This window comes from Dermacentor variabilis, chromosome 6 (genome assembly GCF_050947875.1).
Source record: "Dermacentor variabilis isolate Ectoservices chromosome 6, ASM5094787v1, whole genome shotgun sequence".
Taxonomy (NCBI): Eukaryota; Metazoa; Arthropoda; class Arachnida; order Ixodida; family Ixodidae; genus Dermacentor; species Dermacentor variabilis.
In genome coordinates, this window is record NC_134573.1 from 103,860,315 (window position 1) to 103,885,103 (window position 24,789).

The following is a 24,789-nucleotide window of genomic DNA, read 5'->3' on the forward strand; positions in this document are numbered from 1 at the left end:
CAATTGAACTTATTGAAAGAAACACAAAATATATATATGCTGGTAGCCCATCCTACGTATCACATGGTAGGCAGCCTGATTTGCGGCTAAAGTAATGAGATACGCCGATGACTAGTTGGCTTTTCTTGAAAAGGACAGTTGTAATAGTAAAGTGATAAATGTGCTAAAGATCTTTCGAGAACAAGGTCTATTACTCAAATTCAAAGTAGAAATGATCAAAGACAACCAACTACAGTTCGTAGACATAAGATTGCATTTCGGAGCCGAGCAGGTATGTTGACTTTGTCATCCAAGAACGAAGAAACCTTCGCTGAGTTATCGCTCCAACCATTCAAAAGTTGCTAAGATTGGCGTAGCCTCGTTGACAATGCGAGCAGCTCTATTCAAGTGTTGTATGCGCAGCACCCAGAACTGTTTTCAAGTATAGGGCGCACGGCTCGAAGGCGCAGGTTACCTCGAACACATAATCAAAATAACAAGCCACAGATTAATCTCGGTGGTTGAGACTCATGGCACAACGAATACAAACCGACGCAAGTTCCGGAGGACTACCTCATGTACACAAACTCTCCTATGGACTGAAGAAGGTAGGCAGCTTGTATTGGGTACGATCTGCTTTTTTTTTTTTTTAGCTCCGGATACGCTTTCGAAGATTTGCACTTCGGCGAAAAGCGGAAGAGAAGGGTATGGCGAAATCGTGAGTAGAAAAGCGTAGTACCGCGCAAAACAGGTTTTGCGACGGCTATGGCTACGAGATGGCGCCAGAGCAGCGCGCGTCGTCTGTTCCGATACCATAATAACAAAGCGCTTCATGAGCGGAAGTCTGTCTGCGGCGGCTGCTGTTATTCGCGCCCACGCATCACCCAGGCGCTGCGTCTCGCAATCTTCCGATTTACTAAACGATTAGCGAAGCAATCGCACCACTCTCCGCTCCGTTTGTAATGTGCAGCGCGAGACCCGTTGTCTTCGCCAGCCACTATACCGTGAAATTAAAACAAGCATGCAGCTGCGCTCAAAGTTCACATTAGGGATCGAGTATCGTAATCGTCGGTGGATTCTTCTCCGTTTCTTTTAAACGATTGTATGTAGGAAGGGCTACCAGCATATATATATGTATTTTGTGTTTCAATTATATTCGCGTTGCGAGCCAACAACTCTAATAACTATGCAGTAAAACTCGATAACATAATTCTGCAAAATGCACCTAATAGCACATCTAAAGCGAACAAAATTGGTGTATTATACGCCACTCTGAAATATGCCATTAATTTGTAAGTAAGACTTTTGCAAAACACTCCTAAGCATTGTAACAAATTCAAGTTGTAAACTCACATATAAAATGTGTGCTTTAGATTCTCTGACAGACGCAGTTTACAGAAGCGTAATATCTATTTTCAGGATGTATTTTGAAACTAATCGACCTCTAACAATCAACAACGCTTGTGTCTAGGAGAAATAAATAATTCGCGCGTTACATCTACCTGCTGTAACGTAATTCGCAACATGGATTTCTTTGCATGAATTTAATGTACCCTTCTGCTTTTATTGCTCAGACGTCCGTAGCTTGCATTGTATTGGTTTAACATCTACAAATCTCTTATATAGAATGTTACCTTTCGCGCTGTTTCTTTTGCGTCTACGTCAAGTCCTAACACAAATTAGAAAAGCTGTAGCCATGTGATATTCGAAGAGTCTTGACACTTCAGCACCTCGACATGAATGGTGTTGAAATGAAGTGAATGTGAATATCAGGCAACGTCACACATACGTGCATTACACCAAGCTCGTTTATAGGCATATGTTGTTACGACGTCAGACCCTCTTAAATTGCGTTTGCCGTTCGACGTTATACGATGTGCATGGCTGGCGACCGATGATAACCGAGGGATGACTGTCGCTAGAGCCCCTCCATCCACGCCTGAGTTGTGGGGTTTAAACTGTCATAGGCGTCGAAAGACCAGGTGGCCGGGCATAGACTAGACTCGGCTTTTGCGGAAACTTAACAATTTCTGCATGTATTGAGTGAAGCAAGAATGAGAGAAAAGAAAATGCACGTGGCGGTGCCGCTGGTGTAGCATCGGCGCGCCTAAAATGTCCCTAGTTCCTTAGGCGGCCAATTCATTGCCCTCCTCAGGGCGGAAGCCCTTCGTATTCCTTTAAAAGGGCGTCTCTCTGATGAGCGAGGAGGTCTTCTTCGCCTGTACAGCACACATCCATTCTTTCGGATGACTTGATAGACAACTCGAAGGTGCGGCACTTGACTTCAGCGGTCACCACTTCACGCCACTGCACTGCGCTTCACTTAAACTTGTTATCCCTTTGTCGGTGAAAGGAAGTACATGATGCGAAGCACAATAGAAACCCCCCCGCAGCGGTGCGGCATTTGACGTCAGCGGGCACCACGTCACACCCAAACGCACAAGAAACGACACAGGCACCAGACTGGCTTCTGCTGGCGTGCTGAGTCGCCCGTAACCATTTACACCAAACTGGTGGCAATGCCATCCTGAAATTCCCACACTGTCCATGCCATGACGTCGTCGATTTTGACACGTCTGCTGACTCAATACCGTATAGCGAAATTCGACACGTTGTCCTTCGCGCGAAACGCCTCCGATAAGAGAAGTGACAAAAGAAATCCGCGATATCACAATGAACTGGCGGAGTTGTGATGACCGCACGAAATCCAACACAGGAAAGTTTCGCCTGCTTTTTCTTTGTTGATGACAAATCCTTTACAGCCTAGTAAACACAAGAAAGGTAGCAGTAGTATTCTTTGTAACCCACCCCTTATGTAATACACCGAAGAGGGGTATTTAAGGAAATAAAGTGAAAGTGAAAATGAAAGCAGTGGGTTACATGAAACGTCTTGTGCGTCCAGCGGCAGGTTCAACGGCCACTAGGGTACAGAAATGACGTAAGAGAATATACAAGTGACATTTATTCAATCATTTCAGAGCTTGCATGCCAACTTACGATGCAGCTAGTGAGGTTCTACGACCTCGCCCCCCCCCCCTTGAGTGAGCTGAAGGGCGCCTCACATGAAAAAAAAGTATACTGTAAATAATAATTCAGCGGCATAACTCAATTAGCGTTTCCAAGAACCTCTTTAGATTACTTTAGCCGTATTTGTAAATTACGCGTATAAAGCACCAAACAAGCCCCTGACAGTTTGTATGGAAACGCCCCTATGTGATCGGTGATCAAATAGGTACCAGAACTCGCATGTACTCGGCTCAGCAGAGTGGCGCAGTGGAAGCGTGCTGGGCCCATAACCCAGAGGTCCGTGGATCGAAACCACGCTCTGCTAGATTTTTTTTCACTATTGTATTTATTTATTTCCTCATATTGTCAGTCCTGTGCCGTGGTTATTACAGGAGTGGGGCTTCGTAATTAGCATACACATAAAACAATAATCAGGGCAGGTAAGATAACAGTTGGCTAAAATGCAAACAGAAAAGAACCAAGAGAAGGCATGCATAATCCGTAGTACTAGTGTTAGCGTAGTAGTTGGCATAATACAGGCGTAAACACTTTATAAGTTGGACAATAAATACAACAGTAAACGCAAATATAATGATTAGAGGTACGTCATTAGGAAAAAATTCGTATACAAGAATAGGAAATACATAAATACGATGCGCTTACAAGCTCATCAGTACATGTAAACAAAACTCTTTTTTTGTACTAGTTCTAGAAAGTCATCTATTATATGCTGTTTTACTATAAGGCGGTCGAAACCATTCCATTCTCGCATGGATCTAGGGCAGAAAAAAATAATAATGAAATGTATTTTGTTGCACGAATATTCCTGAAGTGTGATATCATGCGTCTGAGGTCTACGTTTGTCTTGTTTTCTAAGTCTCAACGTATCCTGTGTAGTATATCTCAAAGCAGTTGAGCAGTAATAAATATGAAAAGATTGGGCGATGAAGTAAAGCACGACTTTGGGGTGTAGGTAATCCTGCACTACATAACAATTCTGTCGGCTTATCCGGGCGTTGATAACAGTTAAAAATAAACCTAACCGCTTTCCACTGCACGTTTCAGAGCGTGTTCATACCGCTACTTTTGAATGGGAACTAGGTTATGTATTAGCATAGGCCTCGGGCAACCCGGAACGACCTTGCACACGTTCTCAGCATTTTGTCACCTTAGTGATCCTGCAAACCTGCATTCTTCCTCTGCAAGTGCTCATACTTTGCCGTGACGTCATGAATTACGATGGTGTCTGCTAGGACCAAACTTATTGGTTATCAGTAAAGAAGGACTGCATCGTATTCTAAACGAGTGATAGACTGAAATTCGCGAATCGAAATAAGCTTCACTGCACCACAAAGACCTAAATACGAGGAAATATTTTCAAAATCACGACACCACACCGATGTACTGATGCTGTATGTATGACGTCGCGAAATTTCAAAAATATGCAAGCTTAACCTTTCTTTTCTCTCCTAGTATAATCAATCGTTTGCTGCGAAATAATATAGAATCATGATTTGACAAGATATAACCATGACATCGTTTAATATTTGTCTTTCGTTCCCATTTAAACAAGGTTTATATTTACGAGTAAGTATGGAAACAGCTCTCAAATTCGCAGACACACATGAACAAAATATTTGAATGCATATATTCTGCATTCAAAGAGACGCTCGGCGTGACTATGATTCTGCTGTATAAAATATTTCCGCGTATGGATCCTGCAAATAGCTGCAGCACGCAGCTGGTCTATTTGCTCTCTTTTGAAGCGTAGAAAGTGTTACGACAGCTTCCAAAATGGCGGTTTCACGTAATGCGACTTTACTTCTCGCATGCTTCGGAGACAGCGTGATAAATCAATTTAAGTGGCAATTCATAACGACGATCACAGGAAGAAATGCAGCCCAATATGTTAGCTGGTGTCGCTGTTAGCTGTATCTGAGTGACACTTTTCTGTCCATCTAAATCATGTGACCAGAACACGATCCCAATGCATTTAAATGTTTTCGCAACTTCGCTACCATTATGACGAAGTTGTAGTGCACCCGACGTGGTGGCGTTGTGGCTATGTGGTGTTGCGCTACTGTAAGCCCGAAGTCGCGGGATCGAATCCCGGTGGCCGCATTTCGATGAGGGTGAAACACAAAAGCGCGCGTGCGCCGTGCGTATATATATATATATATATATATATATATATATATATATATATATATATATATATATATATATATATACAAGTTAGAGAACTACACGGGTGGTCGCAATCGTTCCGGAGTTGTTCACTGTGCGAGGTGCCTCTCAAACAAATGGTGTTTTAGGCACGTACCACCCTAAAATCTAATTTCCTCTCTTAACTGGTAGCGCTTGAGTTCCCGTAATGATTTGAAACAGCAGTTGACAATGGTGCTGTTTGCGTCCGACCAATCATGAAGCGTGCAGAGAGCATCGCCGAGCCTGTTTCTCAACAGCTCACCTGCTGTGAAACTGTGTAGGAAAAGGTATCTTTAGTTACACGGGAACGTGATTGGCCTACACAAGTCGAGCGAGCCGTTCCGAATGCCCAAACCTCGTGACGTCCTGCTCCCACGTGACCACCTTCTGCATCACGACATGGTTACATACACTTCCTGTGAAATGAAACCGAAACTACTTTGTATAGAAAGTGTATGAGAGCAAATTATTTAGGCCGACTGTAGGTTTGTCAGTACTTCTTTACAGCTTCGAGGACGAGGAATTCATTTAACGCAAAGAAAAAGGGCAAAAATTACGGCGATCAAAGTAATCACGCAATCAGATCTCTGTGGACGTAAATAAATAAGGAGTGAATTTCACGGCCGACCTACAGATAAATGGAAAATATGATAAAGCTGACATCCAGCACATAGTATGCTTTCTATTCGAATGAGTCAGCGCGTCATGATTTACTAAATCAAACGCCCTTATTATATGTGCAAACAACACGGGAAAGCTTTATTTATTACATCAAGTATTCTTTCTTAAAATGCAGGTTCTCTTTGTAATAGTAAACATGATTCTGTAGATTAGCAGATTCCCCCTTCGGGAAGTCTGACACCTTGACATTGTTATGTTCTGCTAGCGAAAAAAAAAGGAACCCTCTTCGAATCCTACTAACAATACTTCCTTCAACTGTATTGCAGAATTCTGTAGTCAGGAATTAAGCGACAGTTATTTATTAATAGACACATCCTCTACTACGGGAAACGTGCAAGTTGAAGGCAGCAGTTTGAGAAAAAAGAAAACATGGCAAATTTTACTGGGTACATGCCAAGGTGACAGTCGTAAACATGGGCACGAAGTTCTATTACAAGAACAGCTGTCACAGGTTGCTCGCCGAGGCTGGAAATATGCTTCCGCAACCTTTGTTTTTCTTTTTGTTCCTTCTTCTAATGGCGCAGCGGCAGGCGAACGCCATCAGCGCCCTCTTCACGTCGTCCTGGTGTGACATTTGCGATCTGCATGAGCGACAAATTGCGGCTACATATTGCACGAACCGTACTCAGCAGAGTGGCGCAGTGGAAGCGTGCTGGGCCCATAACCCAGAGGTCCGTGGATCGAAACCACGCTCTGCTAATTTTTTTTTTTTAAATATGTAGTTTTTTTTTTTACGCTTTCTCCAAGTTTTCACACTGCAGTGCGCTCGTGCATTGTTCATTAGAATTTTGTACCGCGTAATAGTAGAATAAAGTATTCTGTTTGTGCCCGAATATCAAATGCAGTCGCTGGTAATTTCCTCAGAGTGAAATTACGCTGGGTGGTGCTGCGCATTTGCTGGAGCGGTTCTCGTAAGCTTTCTTATTACGTGTACTGGGTGATACTACAGCATTGAAACGCAGAACGTTTCAGCGTCAACAAAATTGCAGAACTAAATATTCACTGACAAAAAAAAAAGACGTAAAGAGAAAAATACGGCACGCTTAAAGCGAGATATTACCCGCTAACAAAGAAACAAAAAAAAATTTGTTGGAAATAAGATGCGAAATAATTACACCGTGTTTGTGGGCGTTAAAAATTACGTATTATCTGCTTTAAATACTTCATTACATAAATCCTACCGCGTCAACTACTATGTTATAATACTATGCGATCCATAAAGATCGGCCAAGGATTCGGGCGGATTTAAGAAGTGTGTTAAACGTACGTATCTATTCTCTTTTGTCACAATCGCGCGCTACCTACATACTTTCATTATTTAAATCGCCAAAACTATTGTCTTCGAAATTTGTTCTGCGTCTCTGCAATATTTCTGGCCCCGAGGTGCAAAGCCTTAACCTGTCTACGTGTATTATCCCTAATTTTGTGGGGGAAAATGAATGAAAACAAAGTAAGGTTCGTTATTATATTGCAGACGAAAGTAACACGGCGCACCAGACTTCCTATAGCTGGGCATGTTGACGATAACTGATGTGCTACCTGTAACAGTACTACGGGATAATCGTTTTTCTTAAATCCGCTACTTTCCAGATGCCTCCGAAAAGCCGCTGTATATATTTAAAGGTTTAAGAAATAAAAAAGAATGCGCAGTCGACAGGATTCGAACCTGTGCGGGGAGACCCCAATGGATTTCTAGTCCATCGCCTTAACCACTCGGCCACGACTGCACGGCTGAACGCCGTCAGCTATTTTTACACGGCTCGTCTCTTCCGGAAACGAGCCGCACGCGTGGCCTTCCTCGGCGAACCACCAAGGTCGATCCAAATAGGTCGCGAAGCTTCGGGCTCAAAGCGCTTCAGCACAAATTGTTACCGACATCAGCAAGGGTGGTTATGGGAGCAGGGATTGAAGCGGGACTATGTTTGGAGGGAACAAACATTGGGGACAGAAAAAGACGTTCTTTAATTCAAGCGAGACACAGTTAGATTCATTCAACGAAAATAAAATTCCTGATGAACGTTATATATTCGTGAAAAGTTACCAAAATACAACTTTTTTGAATTTTGTTATTAATAAATACATTTCTTTTCAGTGCCCATCGTTACGGGGGGCGTTGGCGCCGTTGTCACTTGTAGTGCAACGCAGCTCTTGTTTGAAGTGTGCAGAAAGGCGCGCTCGTAAAGTTCACCTATTGAAATGCGCCCCCCTCACACGTTGTGCTGTTTTGCTTGTCGACGTTTGTCTGAATTTGGCGACGCGGGTAGCTTCATTGCTTCTTAACCTGTTCAGTCAAAAGAAGTGAGATACGGCGGCCAGATAATCGTTTAGTTGATTCGTGCGACTGCGCTGGCCGACGTGCTTGGCATCCGACGATAGGACCAGCACTCTACACCTAAAGCTTTCGTCGGCCTCCAAAGAAAGTATGTTCTGTGCAGGGGTGTGTTTTCGACAACCGTACGGTTGGACTTTTCCTGCATCGCTTTCCGCACTGAAATCTTGAAACGCCCATCAAGTGGAATTGCGGGGCATTTGAATATATAGCTCTAAACGCAGGCCAACAAAACAGATTTCGCGCCTTCGAAAATAAAATGAAGACACTTATGTTTTTAACGGATATGGCGTCACATTATTTTTTCTTCCGCCTGAAGTGTTCCCTCCACATACAGATGGCGCTAAGCCCCATGAACCATGGGCAGAGATTGAGGAGGAGTTAAATAGCTAACAAATAGGGGTGTATGCGGTTACAGAAACGCACCTTAGAGACTCAGAAGGGCCGCCAGTTATTGAGAGTTATGTTTGGAAAGGGTGCAACAGAACTAAGTCGGGAAGAAAGGGAGGGCCAGTCGGAATGCTCATCCATCAGGGAGCCAAATGGAAATGAGTAAATTCACAATGTCAAGAGCATCTTTGGTTATCAGGTACAATGAGTGGGAAGAAAACTTGGCTGGGTGTTACGTATTTGTGGACCGGAAAAAATTGCACAGAGAAGAATAAAGATTTAGTGGAATGCATAAGCGCTGATATTAAGGGTTTCGGAAATGGTGCTGAAATTGTCCTATTAGGTGACGTGAATGCCCACATACAGGATTTAGATGGCTATGCCGACAACAACGGGAAGTCTATGCTAGACCATTGTGAGCAACATAACCTTGTTATCGTGAATACAGGGCTTAAGTGTGAAGGGCAGCTAACAAGGGAAGTGGGAAACCGGCAATTGACAATTCACTACTGACTGATGACAGAAGGAATACATGATAAGTTGAGAGAAATGGTCATCGATCAGGAAGGGTTTAGCAGCATCGGGAGTGACCATAAACGCATCATTTTGAAAATGGGATATGTAGCTGGGAAACAGAGCAAGGAGCCCGGCATGGCCAGTCCAAATTTGAACTGTGAACAAATAATAAATATAGTCACTAGAGTTGAGGAAGAACTTGGCAAATTGCCAAGTAAAGAGTGGGAATATGGTGCGCTTTTGAGTGTAATAACGACAGAAACACGGAAAGAGAAACAACATGTTCGGTGGAAAGGAAAAAAGAAACCGAAAAGCTGGTGGAACAGGGAGATACGAGAAGTGATCATCGAACGACAGAAAGCATCCCAAGAGCATAGGCAGGCAAAGAAGGCGCAGTTGCCGCAGGATGAAGTAACCAGTAAATGGGAAATATACCGGGAGAAAAAGTCTATGGTTCAAATACTGGTGCAAGCAAAATTAAAAGCTGAAAGTGAACGTTGGTTGTCAGAAATACGTGAGAAAAAGAAGGCCGCACCTAGAATATATTGGAACCACATAAAATTATTGGGCAGGAAGTCAACAACAATACAACAACATATCCTAGATAAAGATGAAAACAGATTGGAAGGAGAAGCGGCAATAAATTACATCCGAAAAATAATAGCCGAATCTTCCCAAGGCAATGCCGACGTTTTATTTGAAGAAAAAGAGAGTATGAACGAGACCCAGGTGGAAAAGGAGCTGGTTCTGACAAATTCCAACTGGAAGAATGCGGAAGAGAAAATTCCTAAGCGCACAGCCACAGGGCTAGACAAGGTTCCCGATAGGCTGATTAGTGAACTAGGACCAAAAAGTAAGGAAACTCTGGTGAAGGCAGTGGAAAAAAACTTTAAAAGACAGACGAATACGAGACAGTTGGAGACAAAGTAGAATGAATTGAATTTATAAAGGCAAGGGGCAGAAAGATAGAATTCACTCGTAAGACCGTTGACCATTACATCGGTAATATACAGGCTAGCAATGCAGGCAATCAAATTAAAGCTTCAAGCACGGGCAGAGAATAATGGCATTTTGGGAGAACTTCAGAATGGCTTCAGAACAGATAAGCATTTGGATGATAACATGTTTGTTCTTACTCAATGTATAGAAATACCAAAAGTAGAAAACAGACCGTTGTATGTCGCCTTTTCAGACATTACAGGAGCCTATGACAACGTAGACCGCAACATTTTGTGGGATATTCTGGAAGGGGAAGGCTTAGGGGACGATTGTCTGCAGATTTTGAGAGAGATTTACCTAGACAATACCGTTTGCATTGAATGGGAAGAGATTATGAGCGAGGAGAAAGTTCATATCAACAAGTGACTGAGGCAGGGGTGCCCTTTATCCCCGCTGCTGTTTATGTTTATGAAGTACATGGTGAGGATGTAGAGGGCGCTAGAAGGAAGTAATATCGCGTTTAATCTCTCATACAAACAGGCGGGTACAGTAATAGAGCAGCAACTCCCAGGTTTATTTTATGCGGACGACCTTGTGTTTCTTGCTAACAAGCAAAGTAATTTGAAACGTATGGTTGATATCTGTGGACAGGAAGGCAACAATTTAGGTTTGAACTTTAGTGTTAGAAAATCAGGTGTTAGGATATTCAATGAAAACAGTGAACAGACAGTGGAGATACAGGGCCAGGAAATACATCGGGAAACAGAATATAAATACCTGGGTATATGGATAAACGAAGGCAATAGATATTTGGAAACACAGGAAAAACAATAACAGTGAAGGGGAAGAGAAATTCAGCCATAGTGAAGCACAGAGCGCTATGGAGATACAATAGGTACGAGGTCCTCCGAGGTATGTGGAAACGTGTAATGGTTCCAGGACTTACTTTTGGAAATGTGGTTGTTTGCTTTAAATCAGGGGTACAATCAGTACTCGACGGGAACCAAAGGTCAGTGGATCGCCTCGCAGAAGACTACAAATGAAGCTGTGCAGGGTGATATGGGCTGGACTAGTTTTGAAGTGAGGGAAGCTCGAAGTAAAATTGAGTATGAAGAACGGCTGACAAATGTGGAAGAAAGTAAATGCCCTGGGAGAGTGTTCAGGTATCTGTACAGGAAAAACATTCATTCACAGTGGAGGAAAAGAACTATAGGAAGCTTAACAGCAAGTATGTGGCCTGTAGGAATGGCAACACAGCAATGGTCAAGCGGAAAGTCAGAGAGGCTGAAATAATCTCATGGGTGGTGCCAATGGAAAAGAAGCCTGCCATGAGTAACTACATAAGAGGAAAAAAAAAGAAATCAGGAAAGAAACAATTTATGATAACTCAAAGGGAAGCTCATTACTTTTCGAAGTGAGATCGGGATGCCTTAGAACACGCACCTATAAAGCGAGATATAAGAATGAAGAAGAAGCATGTGCTTGCTGCGTTAAAGCTAGGGAAACTATGGAGCATGTTTTATTAGAATGTGAAGACGTTTACCCAGCGGTCGATTTAGGCACCACTGGCCTCCTTGAAGCCCTTGGGTTTAGCGGGAGCAGTGGTAAAGCAAACAGGTTCGCAATAGGCATTAGTAAGAGGAGATTGGAGGACTGGTGAAAGAAAAGTAGGGAAACGACAAAAGACGGAGACGTACAAATGCAATGTTCGCACTAGGGGATAAAAAAATTTGGGTGCGGTAGTTCATAGTGTTTTTTATTATTATTGTTTAACGTAAGTAGCTAGGCATTAGGCAGTATAATAGTGAGAGCTTGGTGGCGCAACCCACCGCCCCGTTCCAAAGGGGACGTTCATACCATCCACCCATCCATCCGTCAAAAAAAACGGCAAAAAACGGAGATGTACAAAACCACAGTTCGGGGATCAGAAAATTTGGTTGTGGGAGTCCATAGTGTTTTTTTTATTGTTTAACTTAGGTATGACATTAGGCAGTACAATAGAAAGAGCTTGGTGGCGCAGCCCACTGCCCCGTTCCAAAGGGGACGCTCATAACATCCATCCATCGCTGATAAACCGCCATGTTTCGAACGTATGGGCTCTTATGGAATCTTCGCTACCAGACATATTTACCTTGGAACCACTTTCTTCGCAACGAAGTCAGCAATACTATTGTGGCTTCCATGGTAATACCAACGCTGGAAAAGGTTTAGCTGTGAAGTGGCGCCATTTTGCAGGTGTGGATGCGGACTCCTTTAGATAAAGCGTGCGCCTTCTACCTCAGTTGTCGGGAAGCTTTCGTGAAGCATCAACGACAATCGCGGAATAAGAAACTTACGCTAAAGTTTTCCATACGCGGAACCGAAGCCATTTCAACTCAATCTCTCTAAAAGTCACTTATTTCCGTATCATTTGCACAACTTCTGCTTTACCCTGCCTAACTTTCTCGTAAGTTCTCTCTCCCTTCTTAACTTTAACCGCCGGCTTCTTAAAACGGCGTAAGAAGCGTTCGATCTTCCGTAAATTACTACTTGGAGTTGAAAAGTACAACTCGACAGTCATTTCATTGAATTGCAGTTATTTTTAAAGTACCATAGCTACTACTATCCTTGCTTCGTATAGCTATCCACTAATTTGCCATCACACCCAGTGCTTCGCCTTTCGGGCAAAACTGCTACTTTTTTCTTCAGATTTACTTCTCACAGGCACTACATCGTCTTTAAAGTGCGAGCTAGGAGATGGAACGATTATTCGGCTATTGGGCCGCATCTGTGAGGTGAAGAAGAACCTATGCAATGGGTGCGTTCAATCGCTCAGTCAGGCAGTGGGCAATGCGTGTTGTTTAAACAACGTATAATCTGCATCTCGGACTATTCCCAGGATTCATGGCAATCGATTATACCGCGGAAGGTTATATTTCTGTTACACCTGCACTGATCTTCAACTTCATTAAAGCCGAGCGCCGACACCCTTCGCACAAGTCTCTGCGGTTGTCATGGCTTGCTCTAATGGGTCGATCGAGTTGATTTTTTTTCTTTCTTTAAGCTCATCCACTGCAGTCTTTTCTAGATTGTATCCACACCAAAGAATCAGCGCATAACAAAATTCGACAACACGTCCTGCGCGCTAAAACGCCCAAAATAAGGATAAGTAACACAAAAATCTGCGATATGCCAAAATGAAGTGGTGTTGCTGAGGTGACGACGCGAAATTCAATATAAGAAAGCGTTGCCTTCATTTATATTTATTAACTACAAACGTTTTGCAACTAAACGAACGAAAGCAGTGTTTTTCAATAATAACGGCCTAAATTAATTAGCATTTCTCTTTAGCGTCTCTCAGTAGGGATACTAAAGAAAAGAAACGTAATTTAGCTGCATTAGTAAATTACCCATTCCACAATATACCTAAGAAGTTTGCATAGCCGACAGCGGTATGTGATCTTTACAATCAAATATCAACTAGATTTTGCACTCAGTGCACTCAGCCGAGCGTCGAAGTGGAAGCGTGCTGGGCTTATAACCCGGAGGTTCGTAGATAGAAACATCACTCTGGTACGGTGCCTTTTTTTTATCTTACGTATCTTTGCACAATTTTTCTGTATTTTTCACACGGAAGCGACCTTCTAAACCTGTCATTTAATGCGTTCTTGGTGTGTGTGTGCGCATATCAGCGTTTGTTCGGGAGGCGTGGTGAGTTACTACATAGGCGCAATAAGGAAAGGCCTAAAGGAACGCCGCCTTCTAGGCTCCGCACCAATCGCGCTGTAGTTATGGCGCTAAATTTTTTTTTAATGGGAGGGTCACCTTCATTTCCTCTCCTAGTAATGAACCTTTCACCACGAAATTAACTCAGATAAATTTTTGAAAGAATACTTCATAACTCTAAACTGGTTTGCAGTTTCTCTTTAGTGCCTCTTTAAAACAGTAGTTATTATTATGAGTATGCATGAATATAGTTCTGACATCTTTAGACACACGCGAACAAAATATTTGATTGCATATAATCTGCATTCAAAGAGAAGCCCGACGGGGCAATGATTCCGCTGTATAAAAGTTTTCCGCATATTATTGATCCTGCAGATGGATGCGACATGCAGCAGCTATCTTTTGCTCTCTTTTAAAGCGTTGAAAGTGTTAGGACAGTTTCGAAAATGGCGGTCCACACAGTCTGAAAATAATTCATGCATGCTTCAGAAACGGCGTGATAAATCAATTTAACTGGCAATTCATAACGACGATCACAAGAAGAAATGCAACCCAATACGTAAGCTCGATAAGATTTGAGTGACACATTTCAGTCGATCTAAAGCATGCATTACAACATAATCTCAAGATATTTCCATGTTTTTGCAATTTCAGTACCATCATTACTAATTATTACAATGCGGTAGAGCTCGAGTTACTACTGCAGCAATTTAAGAGACCGAAACAATGTTGCTATCTACTTCAGACCAATCAGGAAGCGTGCTAATCGCATCTTCGGTCTACGAGTTCACATGGTGTGATCATCGATAAAGAGACTTTAGCTGTCATCAGAATGTCATTGGTCTACACACACCGAGCGAGCCGAGGCGAAAGTCCAAATCTCGCGATGTTCCTGCTCCCACGTGACCACATCCTGTATTATGACGTCAGGACACATATACCGCTCCCGGGAAACGAAACAGAAACTGTTTCGTAGAGCATTCATTGCAGTTAATTTTTTTAGGACGCTCTCAGGTTTGCCAGTATTCTTTTAGCGTTTCAAGGTCCAGCAATATCATTGTAATAAAAAAAAACAAGAAGTCTAAAATGTCATTCGCGCATTCGTTTAATTGGCTGCCCTGAAGCCTCTCAGAGTAATGCCCTATCAGATCTGCACTCATAAATAAATACGGAATGCATTTGATGGCCGAATTGCAGACAAATAAAAGAAATGACAGTGACCCTGACATTGCTCAACCCCCATTGATCAGGTCAGTGATTCTACACGAATGAATGACAGTATAATGATCAAACTATACTATACTAAATCAAACGCTTTTATTAAATGTACAAATAACGCGAAAAAAGGAATTGATACAGTGATTCAACATTTTTCGCAAATTCTTTTTTTCTAGAAATGTTATTAGTTTTGAGGATTATATATTTTATTCAGAAGGTCTCACATCTTGACAGTGCACAATTGGTTTCCAGCTGAACGTTCTGACACGAACAGAAATGGACAGCGACACACACAGCGTGTGTCATCGTCCCTTTCTGTTCGTGTCAATACGTTCTGCTGGAAACCAATTGTGCAATGTGCAATCAACGAGCTCAGGCAGACACTATTTTGAATCTTGGCATTGTTATGTTGTGCTAGGGGGGGAAACGACCTATCTTCCTAATAATATTTTCTTGAAGTGAATTACAGAATATGTGGACATATATTAGGTGATAGTTTCTGAATACCAAGCATCTCCTTTATTTCTACGGGACATGAGCAGGATAGAGGCGACAGTTTAAAAGAAAGAATGTATGAAACGCGACGAATTTAACTGCATTGATGCCGAGCTCACAGTCGTAAATCATGGCCGTTTAGCTATATTATATATAGAAGGCTTTCTAGTAGCGCGACCGAACCACGCTCCCCTTGCTTGCCCCTATCCCCGCTTGTGGCGAACGTAGCGGCGGCGCTGTCATCGCCCACTGTTCCCATTTAGTTTACTCTGCCCCATGGCCGGCGTGACCTTTTTCGTGTCGTGTGCTTGTTTATCCTCGTGAAACGGACCAAAAAGCAGCGCCTAAATAATTGTTACACAGCAGGTTGCACAACCGGATATGCGCGTGTGTAGCAAAGTTCTATGTTATCTCCTTTTAAAGCCCCGAAAGACGAAGAGCGACGACTTCTTTGGAAACGGAACCTCCATCGGCTTGACAAGCCGCTTAGCGCCAATTGCGCTGTGCGCGACTTTCACCTTGAACCACATTTTATTGCGGGAGATTACGTGCATACCATTAATGGTGTTGAAGTTCGAATGCCAAGGGGGACGCAACGCATGTCCCTAATGCAGTTCCGACGATTTTGCCCAACCTGCATGCATATTCGACACGAAAAACTGCGGTTCCGCAAATCGGCGTTAATTGCAATTAATTGCCTTAGCTATTACAATCTTGCCAAGGGCGTCATTGCATCAAACTTTCAAGAATAATTTGTAAGCTCGTTCTTGAGAGTTGAAGACCAGACTGCTAGTTAGTACAAGCAGCAGTTGACTTGTTGCTTGATGAGGGAGATCTTGAAGGCGCCGAAGGTTCGCTTGATAGCAGCTCTCTGACTGCACTGGTCCACGCATACATTATTCACTGTAGTAACTCAAGACTTGCCTATTACGTGGCAGGCTTTGTCCCGAGAAAGTGTCTATTGAAAACAAATTGTAGTGCATACATGAACCAGCTTCTGCTGCGTGCTTAAGATGGAAAGTGATTAAATGCTGCCATTTTCACGAAATCTTGCGACTTCGCTCGTCTTCTCTGGCCTTCACTGAAGCTTTCAGCGTTTATCAGCGAACTTGAAGAGATTTTCACTGGCTGCTTTAGCAATAGCTACGTCGAGACAGCATTATGGATCTCCTGACAGTCATCAACAGGAGCAGCATTGGTGGTGTTGGTTGTGGTGAACATTGCAAAGTACTAAATGCGAAGTTGATCGGCTTTTTACGTTGTCACACGAATGCACTTCCACGTCAAGGGTCTGAATAAGTGTCATGACGAGAAACGCAGTGCACGGCAGCACCAAAAGTCGATTATAAATGGATGCAGTGCCATAAATGTATGCTGCCATTCTTGTAGCTAACTAACGCACTGTCTTATTTTTTGAATTATTGCGCCAATAAGATACTCTTTTTGAACAATGTAAATAAATAACATGTGCTTTTGTTCCACGTCTTATGACCGCAAGCTGGGAGAAATGGGAAAAAAGATGTGTAAAGTGTTGTATTTCTTCAATGCCACCCGTAAACCCAACGTAGAGTGAGCTCTCAAAACATTCGAGTAGTGCAGTGGAAAAAACTAATTATGTATTCGAAACTGGTCTATCTTGTTGCGTCTGCGACAAGTTGTCATGTCTTGGCAGTGGTGACAGCAACGTAGCAGCGGGTAAAAGCTGGCAGAGATAGAGTGATCATGTAATCGCTGCCTACTCAGTATACATGGAATTGAGCTGCAGTTTCTAACATGTGGACATGTAAAGTTAAAGCGATACTAAGATTTTTTTTTTTGATCGAATAGTGTTTTACACGCCAGCAGGGCCACTTGCGTGCACGGAACTGCTGATATAAAGGCTTGGTACAAGGTGCACGTATTCAGTCATTTTGCACAGAGAACGGAAAACGTGAGGAAAAGAATGGGCGCAAGGAAATATGGTAGAATGTCTGATGGGAGCACCCATTCTTACGTGACGCTCCTCCGAGCATGCTGAGAAGCGGATATATCGGTACCGGTTACTGTAACAGCTCCATTTGCGTATAGCACTGAAGCAATCAGCAAAGCTGTTTTGAATATACTTCAGGCACCTCCCATTAACAAGGGCATCCGTACGGGTGGGCTTTCCTTACAAACAGTTGAACACTTATATAGCTGACGTACAGTGAACTCGCTAAACCAACAAGCCCCCTTTTTGTTCCTAGCTTCGTACTGATACACGGTACACGCCAACATTTCTTCGTTCTGTGCGCGTATACGGACGTTTTTATTTATTTATTTTTTTGCCTCCAAAATACCTTCTAGCGAGTTTCTCGTAAGAAACCCTGTTCAGTACAACGCTGCGCCGCTGCAGGTTGCAGTGCGATCGGCGGCATTTGTCAAGAGTAGTCGATGCCAGCGCCGCCGCATCATTACACGCTGAAAGGTCCGCTTCCAGAAAGCCGCTCGCGCCACTGGAAAGCCTTCTACTTCACTGTAGCTATAGCACAAGAACAGCTGTCACAGGTTGCTCGACGAGGCTGCAAATCTACTTTCGTAGCTTTTTTGTTGTTGTTTACTTGTTTATTTTTTCTCCTAATGAAGCAGCGGCCGGCGAACGCTATTAGTGACCGCGGTTCACGTCATCCTGGCGTGAACATGAGCGATCTGCATGAGACACTCCAATATCTGCTCCACAATCAAATCGCTACTACATAACGCACGTTCCCTACGCAGCCGAGTGGCGCAGTGGAAGCGTGCTGGGCCCATAACCCAGAGGTCCGTGGATCGAAACCACGCTCTGCTAAACTTTTTAAAATATGTATATACTTTTTTTTTACACTTCCTCTAGGTTTTCCCATTGCAATACTCTCCTGCATTGTTCGTTAGAGTTCTCTAACCACTTAATAATACAATAAAACATCATTCAATTTGTGCCTGAATATAAAATGCAGTCACTCGCAATTGTTTCAGAGTGAAATTACACCGTGCGGCCTTGCGCATTTCGTGGACCAGTTCTGGTAAACTTTTTTATTCCGCGTAAAGGGTGATGCAACAGCGTTGAAACGTATAATCTGCAGATACGCAGCATGTTTCAGCATCAACAAAGTTAGTGAACTAAATATTCACTGCCAAAAAGAAAGACCAAAAAAAGTGATAGGATTAACGCGATAATTTACTCGCAGAAAAAGAAACTAATTTTTAGTTAGAAATAAAATGCGAAATAAGTACACCGTAACTTTTATGTTTTTAGCTCACGAAAAGGGACGCGAGACAGAAGTACGACACTGAGACAGCGCTAACTTCCAACAATAGTATTTTTTTTATTCTGCGAAGCAGTACATACATATATAGGCAACAAACAGCAGCGTACGCATGCGCATGTGTACTGCTTTCTAAACAAATGAGACAGCAACGAGACGTGTAATCGATACCGGTTTTCCGCAATATATCATCACAGCTGTGGCCGAAGGTCTCCTTAAGACCGCAAAACGCGGGCGACAGGATGAGCAGTTTACTTCACCGGAAATTGCGCCAGTGAAGCAGAAACGCGCAATAATACCATACATCCACAATATTTCACAGAAACTGAAGAAGTTTGGCAATAAGGCAAATGTAAGCTTCATGTTTTCAGCGCCAATCAAGCTATCCAACTTGTGCAAGGCCAGCTACTGTGGTTCGGAAGAAGTCCAGTTGCCGGACAAATCACAAGGAAGGCTGTGTTTTTTGTGATAACAATATCGTGTATGAACTGCCCCTGTAGTGTGGCAAAAAATACATCGCACAACGGGAAGGCGCATAAATGATAGGTTGCGTGAACACGCAAATAATGTGCGAACTGGAGTAGTGGGGCATCTGGCTTTTCGCGGCAGAAAGCATGGCTGCAGTCCTATATATAATCAGTGCACTGTGATAGGAAGAAGCCCAACGCAAACAACACGTGAGATTACTGAAGCAGCGAAGATCGCTAGATTGGGGAACGCTTGTGTTAGCATGCCTTGAATCGATCTTTCAAAAAAAAATAATAATTCGATTTTTTAAACGTGACACATAGGGTGGCTTGATAGAGATAGCATTTTAATCTTGCAGTTAAAAAAAGAAATTTTGCCTATGCTTGGTCGCTTTTTTCATCTTCGATATCTTCTTTACTTTCCATTACACTTCTCTTTGCTGTCTCATTTGTTTAGAAATGAGTACATATGCGCATGCGCACGCTGCTATCTGTTCCCTATATATATGTGTACCGCTTCGTAGAATAAAAAAGAATTTTTCGAAGTTACCGCTGTGTCCGCGTCGTACTTCTTTCTCTCATACCTTTTCGTGCGCGAAAAACGTAAAATTTACGGAATAGCAACATGCCCAAACCTGTGCTCTTTCAAGCACAACGTGTTTTGGGGGCGTAAACAACTACATATTGTCTGATTTATATAGTTCATTACGCAAATGCTACCGCTGCAACTACTACGCTATATACTATGCGGTCCATAACAATCGACCACGGAATCGGGTGGATTAAACAAGTGTGTTAAACGTACGTATCTTTAGCAACAATGCTGCGCTACTTGCTGTCATTATTCTAATCGCGAAAACCACTGGTCTCGAAACGTATTCTGCGTCTATACAATATTCCTGGCCCCAAGGTGCAAAGCCTTTCCATGCCTACGACTATTGTTGCTAATTCTGTGAAGAAAAAAGAAAAAAGGTTTGTCATAAAAGCGCAGACGAAACTAACACACCACACCACACTCTCAATACCTGACTACATTTATGCCAACTGAAATGCAGCCTGCAGCAATACTACGGTATTTTCCTTTTTCTTTAATCCGCTACTTTCCGGATCACTCCCACAACCGACTGCACATAATTAATCAAAGATGTAGTAACAAAAAAAGAAAGGAAACGAACACTGCGAAGTCCACAGGATTCGAAGCTGTGCGGGGAGACCCTAATGGTTTTCTAGTCCATCGCCTTAACCACTCGGCCACCACTGCACGGCTGATCGCCGGCAGCTATTTTTACACGCGTCGCGTCTTGGGGGAACGAGGCGCACACGTGGGTTTCCACAGCGACACTTTTTATTCACAACGAAGTCAGCGACGCTATGGTAGCTTCCGTGCCAATACCAACGCTGGAAAATGTTTAGCAGTGAAGTGGCACAATCTTGCAGGTGTCGATGCAGATTCCGTTAGATAAGCCGTGCGCCTTCTAATTCGGTTACAGAGAAGCGTTTGTTAAGTATCAACGACAATCGCGGAATAGGAAACTCACGCCAAAGTTTTCAATTTGCGGGACCGAAGCAATTCCAACTCAATCTCTCTAAAGCTTATTTCTTTCCGTATCATTTTCACTTCTGCTTTACCCTGCCTAATTTTCTCCTAAGTTATCTGTCCCTTAACTTCAACCGCCGGCTTCATGGTGTTGTAATCTCAGTGCTGACTCCCGTTATTGCAATCGCACCGCTAGCACGAGTTGTTGCAAATGGGTCGCAAGCCCCAAGGGTAGCGTTGGCCTGGCGGCCTGGGGCACAACTGGAAGCATCCGAAGGTCCCGGCAAAGCATGAGTCGACTGGTAACAGAACAACTTGTTTATTCTAGCATCGCAAAAGAGCGGGCGGTCAGGTCGACCGAAGTGGAGAGACGGGAGAGCACGTAACTCAACTGAAGAAATCGGAGCCTCTCTCGGCGTCCGGGAGCAGCTGCTCTTATACTCTCGGAGTCGAGGGGAAGAAGGAACGCCTCGTCAGAGGCGCACGTGATGCGCGGCACGGACAGGCCGAGAGACATGTTGGGACGAGTGTAGTGACGCATCCGCCGGGCCGGCGCCGGTCAGACCTCCTCGCTTCACACTTGGGGAGCTCCTCTCCCCGGCTGCCGCGCTTTGACAAGCGTGGGCACCAATATGCACACACACACACACGCACACTTGAAGACACGTGGCATTGAAACATGCCTGGACGCGCTTGGCGGGGAGGCGTATCGGCGGCGCTGAACGGGCCAAAATGTCTGCCGCTTTGAACGAAGCCCCGGCGTCCGTTGCATCCGCGCCGGCTATACCGCGCGTCGTAGGCGAAACGTAACAATGGCCAATGCCCCTTAAGCGCCATGGAATGAGGTGCAAGCAACATTTAAACTGCATAGGACGCTTTCCCATGCAAATGTTCTTTGGGCTTTAAAAGGACAAATCGACAGTCGTCTAATTGAATTTCCGTTATCTTTGAAGTACAATAGCTAGAAGTGAAGCTTACATTGCGATAGAAATGTAATGCGTTTCGTGTAAACCGTGGCGTCATGGAAGCTAATTGCAGCGCAGGGATGCTTACTGTGGACATTGTCCAATCACGCCAGATTGTTGTTACTATAGTGTTTAGCGGAACAAAAAAGTCATTTCTTCCTGATAGAAAGCCGGTTAAACAGTTACGGTTAGACCGCGGCGGATGGCGCTCGGATTACGGCTAATAGTGTATGAACAGTAATATAATTGGCATTAGATTTCTTTCCTGATAAACGCGTTCCAGGTACTTTGTGCACTTGGTACACTAAACCCATCTAGAAAAATGTCAAGAAAAGGGCATAGTTCTAGTTGATATAATTGAAGTTCGCTTTGTGCTTACAAGTTTATACGACCGAGAAAACTACTATCCTTACATCGTATAACTATCTACTAATTTGCCATCACATTCAGTGCTTCGCCTTTCGGGCGAAAGTGCGACTTTTTTTTTTCTTTCAATTTGCTTCTTACATACAGCAGATATCTAAACTTCGAGCTAGGAGACTGAACGATTATTCGGCTATTGGGCCTCATCAATGAGGTGAAAAGGAACGCAGGCGATCAGTGCGTTCAGTCGCTAAGTCAGGCAGTGGGCGAAGCGCGTCGTTTAAACAACGTGTAATCTACATCTCGGACTGTTCCCAGGATTCACGGTAATCGGGAATACCGCGGAAGATTAGATTTTTGTTACGCCTGGACTGACCTTCAACTTCATTAAAGCCAAGTGCCGACACTGTTACGTTCGGGCAGGGATCCAAGACGAGACAGAAATACGACGCCGAACGACGAACAACGTTATTTTAATCCGGCATAACTGCTGCCGGTAGATGCCCTCGGCGTGGCTGCGCTGTCCTTTTTTAACAGCCTCGCCTTCACAAAGGGAGAGGGAAACACAACCTTCCTCACGATAGCAACCGTGCGTGACAGCACCTGATCTCGCTGTCAGGCTCGACGGGCTTCGGCACTTGGTGAAGGTAGACGCATGCGCTTGAGCGCAACAGCACCCTTCGCAGAAGTCGTTGCGTTTTTCATGGCTTCCCCTAATGGGCCGATGGAGTTGCTTTTTATGCGTTGCCTATTGCAATCACTCAGTTCAGCCCTTGGGCGCGGCCGGGCAGCCACCATTGAGGGTATGAGCCATTGTTCATTGCTGCGCGTCTCATATGTGGGTCTATTCTCTTTTAAGTTTGCTATGTTTGTTATTAAGTCACTTATATTTTTATGCGTTGCATATTGCAATCACTCAGTTCAGCCCTTGGGCGCGGCCGGGCAGCCACCATTGACCTTTAGCGCAACCACGTGACGTGACTTCACGACAGCCGGAGGAAAAGCTGGGCCCCAACTCGCGCAATATGCAACGCATTCTTGGCTTAACCAAGCTAAGCCTGGCCACTTTTTTTTCCTTCTTCCAGTTCATCCAGGTCTTTTCTTGATTGTATCCGTACCAAAGACTCAGCGCGTAGCGGAATTCGACAACAAAGCGCTAAAATTCCCCAAATAAAAAGAAGTGACACAAAAATCCACGATATGCCACAATGAAGTGGCGATGCTGCGGGGACGACGAGAAATTCAAAATAACAATTTTTTATTACCTACAAACTTCTTGCAAATAAACGAACGGAAGCAGTGTTCTTGAAAAATCACTTGACGACCTAACTTATTTAGCCTTTCTCTTTAGCTCCTCTCAGTAGGGACACTAAAGAGAAAAATAAAATTTTGTTTTATTAGTAAATTACCCGTCCACATTATAGCTAAGAAGTTTGCATATGGGACATCGGTATGCGCTTTATGCACTCGAATATCAACTAGATTTTGTACGCAGTACATACTCAGCCGACTGTCGCAGTGTACCGATGCTGGGCCCATAACCCAGAGGTCCGTAGATCGAAACCACCCTATTCTACGGGGTTTTTTTCTTTCTTATTTTCTTATATACCTTTGCACACATTTCCTACATTTTTCACACTGAAGCGACCTTCTATATCAGTCATTTAATGCATTCTTGATGTGTATTTCCGCCTATCAGCATTTGTTCGGTAGGCGTGGTGAGTCACTGCATAGATGCAACAAGGACAGGCTGATGGGAACACCGCCTTGTAGTCTCCGCACCAATCGCGCTGCATTTCTGTCGCGAAATTAAGAAAAATGGAGGTGTCACCTTCATTTTCTTTTCTAGTAATAAACCTTTCCATGATAGACTGTATAAGCGCGACTGAACGTGGGCGTAGCAAGAAACAGATACACAGAGACAGCGCTGTCTCTGTGTATTTATTCTTTGTTACGTCCTTGTTCAGTCGCGTTCATACACTCTATTGTGGATTCTAACCAAGTAGCCCGCCAACGGGTTTTAACCAATAAACCTTTCACCACAAAATTAACTCAGACAAAGTTTTGACACAACGCTTTATAACTCTAAACTGGTTTGCTGTTTCTCTTTCTTGCCCCTTTAAAGAAGGATTTCAAGTTACGAATAAGTATCAAAATCGTTCTGAAATGTTTAGACACACGTGAACAAAATATTAGAATGCATATAATCTGCATTCAAAGAGAAGCTCGGCGGGACGCTTATTCCTCTGTATAAAACATTTCCGCATATTGATCCCGCAGATAGCTCCAGTATGCAGCCATTTTGTTTGCTCTCTTTTGAAATATTGAAAGTGTTAGGACAGCTTCGAAAATGGCGGTCCATACAGCGCGAAATTAATTTATGCGTGCTTGGAAAACGGCGTGATAAATCAATTTAACGTGCAATTCCGAACAACGATCACAGGAAGAATCGCAACCCAATACGTTAGCTCGTCCGGATTTGAGTGACACATATCAGTCCATGTAATGCATTATTACAACATAATCTCAAGATATTTACATGTTTCTGCAATTTCAGTACCATTATAATGGAATTATTACGATGCGTAGGAGCTCCAGTTACTACTGCAACAATGAAGGGGCCGAAACAATGTTGCTATTTACTTCGGACCAATTACGAAGCGTGCTAATCGTATCGTGGACCTACGAGTTCATATGATACAAAATCATTGATAAAGAAACTTTATCT

The 24,789-nt window shown here is 43.5% G+C and overlaps 3 non-coding genes across 3 annotated transcripts; 2 read left to right on the forward strand and 1 right to left on the reverse strand.

Moving 5' to 3' along the window:
- Window positions 1–3,238: 3,238 nt before the first annotated feature.
- TRNAM-CAU (transfer RNA methionine (anticodon CAU)) lies at window positions 3,239–3,310 on the forward strand. Its single transcript has one exon. It is a non-coding gene; the product is annotated as a tRNA-Met (tRNA).
- A 3,191-nt stretch (window positions 3,311–6,501) lies between these two features.
- On the forward strand, window positions 6,502–6,573 carry TRNAM-CAU (transfer RNA methionine (anticodon CAU)). Its single transcript has one exon. It is a non-coding gene; the product is annotated as a tRNA-Met (tRNA).
- Window positions 6,574–7,519: 946 nt separating this feature from the next.
- On the reverse strand, window positions 7,520–7,601 carry TRNAS-AGA (transfer RNA serine (anticodon AGA)). The gene has a single exon. It is a non-coding gene; the product is annotated as a tRNA-Ser (tRNA).
- Window positions 7,602–24,789: the final 17,188 nt, after the last annotated feature.